Source organism: Pinus tabuliformis, chromosome 7 (genome assembly GCF_031772625.1).
Source record: "Pinus tabuliformis cultivar Carrire ecotype Pingquan chromosome 7, CPIR1, whole genome shotgun sequence".
NCBI classification, from domain to species: Eukaryota; Viridiplantae; Streptophyta; class Pinopsida; order Pinales; family Pinaceae; genus Pinus; species Pinus tabuliformis.
Genome location: NC_142293.1, coordinates 1,459,821,802 through 1,459,832,094, shown reverse-complemented (window position 1 = coordinate 1,459,832,094; position 10,293 = coordinate 1,459,821,802). Strand labels below are relative to the sequence as shown.

At 33.4% G+C, this 10,293-nt stretch overlaps 1 pseudogene; it reads right to left on the bottom strand.

Annotated features, from left to right (window-relative positions):
- Nucleotides 1-5,085: 5,085 nt before the first annotated feature.
- On the bottom strand, nt 5,086-9,640 carry LOC149253286 (F-box protein At1g67340 pseudogene; annotated as a pseudogene).
- Nucleotides 9,641-10,293: the final 653 nt, after the last annotated feature.

Below are 10,293 nucleotides of genomic sequence, written 5' to 3'. Positions count from 1 at the left end.
CTAATTTAAAATAATAATAATAATAATAAATTAAAAAAATAAAATAAAAAAATAAAAACTTTAAAAACTCTTATATTATAGCGATTGCAGTGGCTGTTTTTAGAAATGCTATTCATTATAAAAGTTCACACTTGTTTTTAGAAATGTTGTTCATTATAAAAATTCATACACCTTGAAACTTCATTGTTATCTATGTTTACATACCTTGAAACTCCATCGTTATCTAATTGAAATGAACTACATCCTATATTGCTTTCCAATTCCATCCTAGATTGCTTTCCAATATTTTGGTATATTAATTATATTTCAAAAGTTATTCAATGCTTATGCTCAAGATATTTAAAAGTTATTCAATGCTTCTACTTAAGATATTTATAGTTTTGTTGCAGCCATATTTTTCAAAAGCTATTCAATGCTTGTGCTAAAGATATTTAAAATCTATTCAATGCTTCTACTCAGGATATTTATAGTTTTGTTCCAGTCTATATATCAAGTGATTTTACATATGATGTCTTAGTATAAATTACCTGTATATTTGCAGCATAAATTATAATGTTACTTTGTTTATTTATTGTGGATCCCTGAAATATTATAAGCTTTATCGGACAGGTTGGAAATGAGATTTGAATTGGTGGTTCTAAACTTGTATAGATTACAAGTATATATATATATATATATATATATATATATATATATATATATATATATATATATATATATATATATATATCTTAAAAATCAGGATTTTCACATTTTTATCTTAGTAATGCACATGCAATTAATAGGAACAAATATATTAATGGATTACCACAATTCACATATTTTGGTGATAATTTATTTAGGATGTTGTATGCATAACTATAAGACAAATCTTCCCAAATCTTGACAAGAATTCACATATTTTGATGATAATCCATTTAAAATGTTATATGCATAACTATAAGACAAATCTTCCACACCTTCAATGTATCTTTACACTTTTAAAAACAATTACTAATTTTTACTATTTTGAATTTGAATTATACCCTAACATACACGCCCATTAGAAATGAGATTTGAAGTGGTGGTTCTAAACTTGTATAGATTACAAGTATATATATATATCTGAAAAATCAGGATTTTCACATTTTTATCTTAGTAATGCACATGCAATTAATAGGAACAAATATATTAATGGATCACTACAATTCACATATTTTGGTGATAATTTATTTAGGATGTTGTATGCATAACTATAAGACAAATCTTCCCAAACCTTAACAAGAATTCACATATTTTGAAGATAATTCATTTAAAATGTTATATGCATGACTATAAGACAAATCTTCTACACCTTTAATGTATCTTTACACTTTTAAAAATAATTGCTAATTTTTACTATTTTGAATTTGAATTGAACCCTAACATACACGCTCATAAATCCAGTAACTCGAATCCACTTATTACAATTATTGCTTGAAAAGTTATCTATAGAATTTCCACTACGCAGTTTTAAGAATAGATACAAAATTACCATAGAATAATAATAATAATAATAATAATAAGGTGCTAAATAAAATATAGCTGAGTTGTTGGGTCGAGTCTCCCATTTGAGCTTTCCTGTTGTCCGTGCAAATTGTTCCTGAGTCCAACTCATGTGATATTGTTTTCACATTGTGGTTATGGTTCTGTAGAAGGGCATGATTGTATATGTTCGCCTATTATGTAATGGCTTCCGTTACTCATTGGTCTTTTCAATTCATTGACATTTGAAGATGGCACATGTATGGTGCAAAGAATGGCTAAAGATATTTTTGGTGTCCTCCTCCAAGTAAACAATAAAGCGGTTCCGGAAGGAATGGTAGTTCCAGAGTCGTTCAATGATCTAGTTGCTGAAATGAGAGCTCATCATTATGATCCCATGACATTTGCCTTAAAGTTGAATGCCATGGTATGTTCTTGTTAAATTCAGTCTTGGACATTTCCACTAGTATTTCATATGCTATTTTCGGTTGCTGTTTTTTGTTTCGACTCCCAAGTAGAATAATGAGATTGAGATAGATATAACAGATAGATCAATGCAAATACAATCTGCAAAACTGTAGGAGGTAACGTTCTGATAATGTCTCAGACTCCCAATTGTATCTGAGACCAATGCATTACAAGAAATACTTAAAACGTTTAATTGAAATCATTCCATAATTTACTGAAAATTTATGCGTTGTCCTTCAGACTAGCTCATGGTTACTTGTAGTTTGTACAAGTTGTCATTTTTTCAACAACACAAGATAAATTTCATTCATCTCACAAGAATGTCACATGGCCTATGGCCATAACTATGTGGAAATCAGAGTAGCCATAACTGTGGGGCAATCAGAGCTGATCTTTTCAAAGCATTTTGATTTAATTTCTTTTTTATATTTTACTTCCTCAACCTCTAATTTGCTTTAGCTTTTTCCTCATTGTACCATGGTAAGTTGTTGCAATGCTGATGTATTTACTTAACTTGACATGGTTACAAAAGGTTGTATGCTTTACAACTGAAAATGACTTTAAAGGTGACCATAGTGTTGGCAACTCCTGTGTTGTATATCCCATAAGAACAAAATTGTACAACCCAGCCACACATTAAGAAATAACAAATTGAAAAGAGTCTGCATGAACTGGAGTCTGTGGATCGAAGGTTGCATGTTGGGATTGTTGAAGGCTAAGTACTGGGAAGGTTGTTTTTGTTCAATTATTGTTTTCTCAGCTATCCATGCCCTAATTTTCCATAACGAATACCGTTTCTCCCCTTTGACATTCCACCAGTGTCATGATTTAGAGTTCATTCTTCGATGAGTGCTGCAGAACTGCCACATGTTTCACAGGACCTAAGGTAGGCATTGTTATAATACTCCTCTTCATTAGTCACCTGTTGCCCTATTACAAGGCCCACAGATTGAGCCTTTGCTACTGACAACCAATGTTTGTAGTCACAGAGTTTCTTTGTGAGTTCCTTGATCTGCGTGGTGAGAGAGATTCTTTTTGGAAAAATCAGCTAGTTTGGTACTTCTCAGAATGCCATTAGAGTTATATTGTAGATGGACTTCACAACGTACCCTTTGGTTGAGGTCTTGGAGTTCTAACAGTGGCAGCATAACGAAATCAATGGTAATCAAGAGTTTTCATTGATGAAGTATGGGACTGTGTCACTAACACCTGATGTGAGCACAAAAAATCAAAAGCTAACAAGGAAAACTACTAGGAGCACTGGGGGTGAATGCTCTTGCTTAGATTGTGCCAGATATTACTTAATGCTGAGAGTATTACTGCAAGATGATTTGTTCATCTGAATCTCTTGTGCTGAGATCAGCCCCCTTATAAGTGCGTGCATTGGTTTATGAGTTAAAAGTTATATAGACTTGCATAAAACTTATTGTTTTAAGTTTGATGTCAATGATTTATCTTCAGTAATAATTCTTGACAAGTTAATGCTAGTGGGGAAGGCCACCCCATTCATAATGTCAATGATAATTTTGGAGTCCTCTGCAATTTTGATGTCTCAAATCTCTAATTTGGATGTCGGTTTTAGGCCTTTGCATAAAATGTGTCCTGCAATATTATTTGTGGTTTGGTCACATGCTCATGCTTGAGCAAATTTTAGTCTTGTCTTTTTTCATGGGTCCCTTAAGCACCCTCCCCATGCTCTGCCAGGGTTTCATTTTGCTCTCCCATCAAGGAAGAATATATTACCATATACATGAGAGAGTGGGCTGAATTGGGGAAAGAATCTCAGGTGGGGAGTCTGAAAATTGAGTCCACTCTTCAAGACCCCAACCTTTCACCCATTGCAATTACTTGTCTGTATAATTGATTGCCTCATTTTGATCTTTTGCAGCAGGCCCTAATTTTTTCACTAATGAACATCGTTGCTTTCATGGCTTCCCTTGCCTTAATGGAAGATGATCTTATTCCAAATTTTCCAAGTGACAAACTTTGGAATCAGATTCCATAATTTGGAAATGAAAGATTTTTCCTTGAGAGAGCTTGGATAGTGATTATTCCAGGTGAGGACAGAATCTTCCCAGAACCTCTGGTCTTGTGAGATCCTGTGTGCTGGTACTGGCCGAAAAGGTTTATCAGATTTCTTTAGCTTTTTTGCTATGTGAAAAGAGTAATGTTGTTTGTGTATGCTTTAGAAGTATGGCAGACATAGAAGGTCTGGATAAAACTTGTGTAATTTCTCTGCTACCAGTGGTTTGTTGTTAGGACTGTAATGTACTTGAAAGCAAATGGCAAACCGATACTTCAATACTAATTTGACCTAAAAGTAAAAGCAGAAATATAATAGACATGAAGCTCAAAATATCAAAAGTAAGAGCTAAAAGCATAAAATAAGTATTGGGGACACTCTCACAAGTCACAACCAAGTAGATTGCACCTGCAAATCCAATTCTAATGGAGGAAGAGATATCTGAGAGAAACTTTGTTGATTAAACATCTGAAATAAAATTTACAAAAACCACTATTTATGCAAAAACGAGAATGAAGCCCTAACTTAGATATGTTTCTGAACTGAAGCATTGAAGGCTCTGTTCGAGTCCTTTTTTCAACTTGTTAGAAACGTTGGGTTGGCTGATCCTCCAAAGAAAATCATTTAGGTTAAAATCACATGAAAAAGCATAAAATAAAAAATAAAATAGTCAAAGTGTGGGACCTTAAAACACTATCTTTTGCGTATAAAGTACCCCCCTCCCATCCTAAAGTACACAATCAATGTTTCTCATAGAAGTTCACATTTTTTAGATTTGTGAGAGTGATTTGGAGCAAAATAGATAAAAGAAATATGAATTCTCTATGTTTCTGGTCCAAGTGTCTATTTTTCTTAATATTTAGGTTTATCATAAATTGTTTCCACATATTTAGATCCAAACTTGTCAAAAAATTTGGTGGATCCATCTCTGTTTGTTTGCATTCAACTTAGGACCAAAATTAATCAATAGGATTGAGATGATTTTGCCATCTGTTGCCGCCATTTAGGTTCTTGAGCCATGGTTCAAAAGGTTGGAGCCGTGTATCTTGATGTGTTCTAAAGTAATGGGCGGGAAAGATTGAGGCGAGCTCTCAGGCGTTGGATTGAACGAGAAAGCTCCTTCCTTCGGCTATGTTCTTGGTAACGCCGTAACCGTCTTGCAGGCAGTGGCCGAGCTCTCGCAAGGTGTTCACGTGGCCAAGAAATGCTGACCTGGTGCACAGGGCTTCCCCGACTTTGAAATCCTTGTCTTTCTTTGTGCCTCCATTTCCGTTGAACTGAATGATGGCTAAGGAGTATAGGGCTGCGGCATGTGATGAAATGGCAGCCTTGGCCATCAATGACGCTCCGCTGCCTCGGTTTTCAAGACAGTAGAATCGGATCTGCACATGAAGGGGAGTAAATTAAGGCAGCTCTCTGGAATCGTAAACGTTTAAATAAAGTAATCTCATGGGCTACTACGCGGACTTTTATTAAAGAATCAACACGCTTACCATGCCTAGAGTGTAGCAGGCTTCAATGTTTCCTGCTTCAGCGCATCGTTTCAGAAAATTGTGTGCACCGCTTGACCAGCTGGAAGCTTTGACGACCTAGAGTATTGAATCTCTTACATCTGCGTAAGGAAAACGAAATCTGTAAATATCAAATTTAGTTTACTTTCGAGAATCAAAATGAAATCGGCAAATCTAAAAAAATTATCAACGATATCCATTGTTCTTTAAAGATTGAAAACACTATATTGAAATATGTATCTGAAATTTTTTCTCAAAATCTGAGGAAAATAATGAAGATAAACTACAGTTCGCCGGATTTAATATTGCTCTGGCACTGAAAATATTTCTTAAATAATAATGATCCAGCTACAGCGGGCGAACCCTTGAGAACGCTCCCTGATTGAAGACTCTCAGAAAAAGAAGAAGAAAGCTACGAAATATCAGAGCCGAATGATAAGACGTTTTTTTTCTCATATCAAATTTGTTCAACCTATCAAAAGAGGATGCTTCTTCCAAAAGAAAAAGAGGAAAAAGAGGATTATCTTCTAAAACTACAGAAAGTTATTTACACCAGGAAAAGCAATAGAGTTCAAGCAATCCACCGGCAAGGGATTTCCTTCCAAAGGAAAACATAGTTATTTACGGTAGAAAACCCGAGAGTTTAATCAATCTACCAACCAAAAAAAGGAAAATTTCCATTCTAAAGCAAATGAGGGTTATTTACAGTGGCTTTAACAACGGGTCTGTTTCCATTTCCAGATTGTGAAAACTTTATGCCGTTTGCATTTGAGTGGAAAATACAAGCATTGATTTATTTCCTCGCCCACTGATCTTGTGGCTTAAGTCTAGCTTGAATTTGACTAAAAATCTCCCAGGATCTGTATTAAGTTTCCCTAATTGAAATTTTTGGAGATTAAAGCTCTGCAAAAGAAACAGATTACCCGCTATTCTCAGCACCAGGATATCATTTTAAAGTGATCCTGTTATTTTCTTGACCAAGAAGCACTCAAAGCAAAAACTAACTCTATAATGAATTCAAACTGATTCTTCTGTAAGCCTGGCAGTGCGCACAAATGTCAATAGAAATTTGTGTATAGATGTCAAAAATAAATCTGTGTACAGATGTCACAAAGATATGAGATATTTAACTTGAACAAAGGTCAATTAGATCACATAAACACAGGCGAGATGTCAATTAAAGCAGATGTTCCAGATGTCTATCTGAGAATCAAAAGGTCAACGAAAAGCTCTTTCAGAGGAAGGCCTATCGGCCTAATAAGAAACCTTCCAAGCACGGATTCCACGTGGATGAGGATGACACCTATAGTTTAACGTTCTAATTTAATATTCATGGTATATCTGCCCATTCCATTGAGCCAAGTCCTTTCTTTCCATAATTTTTTGTTTGAAAATATATAATGAAATTTGCATTATATAGGAAATGTTATCAACCTCAAATCAAATTATTTTTAAACAAACCTAAAAAAAAACACTAACTCCCTCAAATTTACAACATCAACTTAAGAAGAAGCGCCACTAAAATGAAGAAGGAATTTTCATTTTTAATTTATGGAAACTTATGATTCGCTATGTTAATAAATCCAAAACATCCTTAATGTAAATACATGTTTAGATGAACATGTATTTACATTAAGAATGTTTTGGATTTATTAACATAGCGAATCATAAGTTTCCATAAATTAAAAATGAAAATTCCTTCTTGATTTTAATGGTGCCTCTTCTTAAGTTGATGTTGTAAATTTGAGGGAGTTAGTGTTTTTTTAGGTTTGTTTAAAAATAATTTGATTTGAGGTTGATAACATTTCCTATATAATGCAAATTTCATTATTTATTTTCAAACAAAAAATTATATCATGTCAAATTGTAAGAGGCACATGTTTTTAAATAAAAAAACCACATTAACATGAACAAAACAACCATGATAATTAACAATCTTACACATGTAGGATATCTATACAACTAGTGTTCACAAATTCTAGTAAGTGATGATACTTACCATGATATTACACCAATTAAATGGTCTCATAAATGTCCAAATGATCATTACCAATTGTAATAGGGTGTATTGAAAATCATTAAATAATCATCGTCAGTTGTATTATGGTATATTGCAACTCATTTTAATTTATGAGTAGAGTGCTCAATCCTTATTACAAAATGGGACTAGATTTATGTCATTAAACTTAGAAATCCCTCTCATCTATATTTTAGTAATTCGCAAAACCAAAAAAATTCCTTCTCATCTATATTTAAGTAATTCATCCAGTCCAAGAAAACAAGGTTTTCCACAAACCAATTAAGCCTTTCAACCTTTTCGGCTTATTTTCTTATATCAAACATTTGTGCAGGGTTTCAACCAATTAACATTTCATTGAGTATATATCTACAAATCAGTGATTTTGGGATCAAATCCCACAAAGAAATTCTATACCTGCTCTTCAAATTCCTTCAAGCTTTTGAAAGTAAAACCAATGAATTATCAATACAATTTTAAAATAATAAAAAGCAATCATCCATTAGGCTTGAACCAACATCTCTTCTAGAGAAATTCAACAATTCTAATTTAATAATCCTATCGGCCTCTCTTTGTACCTTTTGGGACAATTGCTAGTATTTATTTGTTCAATTCTATTGTGGATGATAGTTTACATAATCCAACTCTATTTTAGAAGATAGCCACAACCATGATATTTTTGAATGTGAATTCCTTTCGATGTATTTTCTTTGGAGTAGGAAGATTCCAAACCTCCAAATGTATAATTAATGTTAGATATTATTCCATCAATTACTTATTTATATAATAAAATATTTTTTTATAAACATAAAATGGTTTAGAATTATAATTATAATTTTATACAATACATTTGACTTTTTTATACATTTAATAAATACATTAAACAATCAGTGTTTTGCAATTTTGAATCTTTCATATTCTATCTTTTATAGTTTTACTTTAACTATAAATAACTTTCTACAAACATTTAAAATATAAAACAAAAATAAAATAGATTAACTATCTTAATTCAAATAGCTACATATAAGTTAAGAATATTCATAATAATGATCCAATAACCAATTAGTTATTGATTTAATTGAAAGTGTAATGTTCATATTCTCACATTGAGAGTACAAAAAACCAGAGGAATTCTCTTCTAATCCACTAATTGATTTGTGTTTGCTGTTCAAAAATGTAAGTTTAATTTAAATTCATACTCCCCGAAAATAGACACTGAGTACTGAATAGTTGGAGTTCAGTGCACTTGAATTCCATCTTTGAAAGGGCTTGGGTTGAATTCCACTTGAATTTTTGTGTTTACTGGTGATAACTATATTTTCAGTTTCTATTCATACTTCCTGAAAACACACACTGAGTATTCTACAGTTGGAGATTATTACAATTGAATTTCAATTTTGACAGGGTCTGGGTTGAATTACACTTAAACTATAGAGCTTAATGGGAGACTTCCAAGAGCGTTACCATTTGCATGTTGTGATAGGCACATGCCACTATGGAAGGTTTTTTTTTTGTTTTGCACCCTCAACAAAATAGTGAAAAAAATATGGATGGAGAGATGGCCAAATGGAAAACATGAACCCTACCTTTATGTACTAAAAGCATAATACCTAGACCTTGGCTACTCTACAAGGTTGAAAGCAAACAGAAGTTCAAGAATGAACCAACAGAACCATAAGTGCACAATCCCACCCTGTAACATAGATGATAAAGAAATATCTTCTAATCTCTGATTCTCCATATGGCCACTTTCTTGAGACTCAAATAACTCCCTCATGTCTCCATCCATGGACTCTGAATTAGAACTTGGCTTCAGTCCCACATTCTCCTCAGAAACAGGGCAAGAATTTGGGTCTGGATCAGTGCTGTCACAATGTTGCAAGCCTTGAGCCACATCTAGTCATTGATGATCCCTTGCAGCCTACACAACAGTCATTCATATAATAGCTTTTGATAACGTACATGAAAAATATGCCCTCAACCTGCACAAGTCAAGATTTTTCTTTAAAAGAAGACCTACTAAAGGCCGATGGCTTCTTACCATGTGCTTCCTTGGCTTCGAGACCTTCTATAGAAGGATCATTACCTTACCCATAAAGCCTTCAACAACATGCCCATTCCCCGAGACTGGTCTCAGCTTCGATTAGACTAGGAGCTTGTTCGAGGATGGGGAAGCCATAATGACCCAACTCACCTTATGAAAGGCCACACACTAAGTAGTCAGCTCATTGCCTTAATTTATTTTTTCTTGAGCTAGATTGAACCTAGACTAGGAGCATAACTTCTTTTTTTCCAATGTGAAAACACAGGAATAACTATGTAATAACCAAAATTATCACAATCTTCAATTCATCCTTTTTCAAAATTTCCAACCTTAAGTTCATTTTTTTCTATTTAAATTTGTTAACGTTACAACCATCAATAAAGTGGATATTCCTTTACCCAAAAGCGTAAGAGGGCAGATCAATCATATTTAAATTAAATTCTCGTGTAATTTGTACAATTCACGTATTTACACAACCTTGAGTAATGAAATACAAGTTGTAACAAGCAAACCCCAATGGTGGAAGAAAACCAAAAAAAAAAAGTGTGACTTTTACTTCACATGCAGATGGTATGGCCATGCTACTTTATGTTAATTATATAGGAGCCATGATCTCTGAGAATATGGCCCAACTTTAAAGCAGCATGAAGGGTCATGATTTTCCACTTACAGTTAGGTCATGCTTTTCCATTCTACCACTACTGCAAATTATTATTTTGTTCTCCAA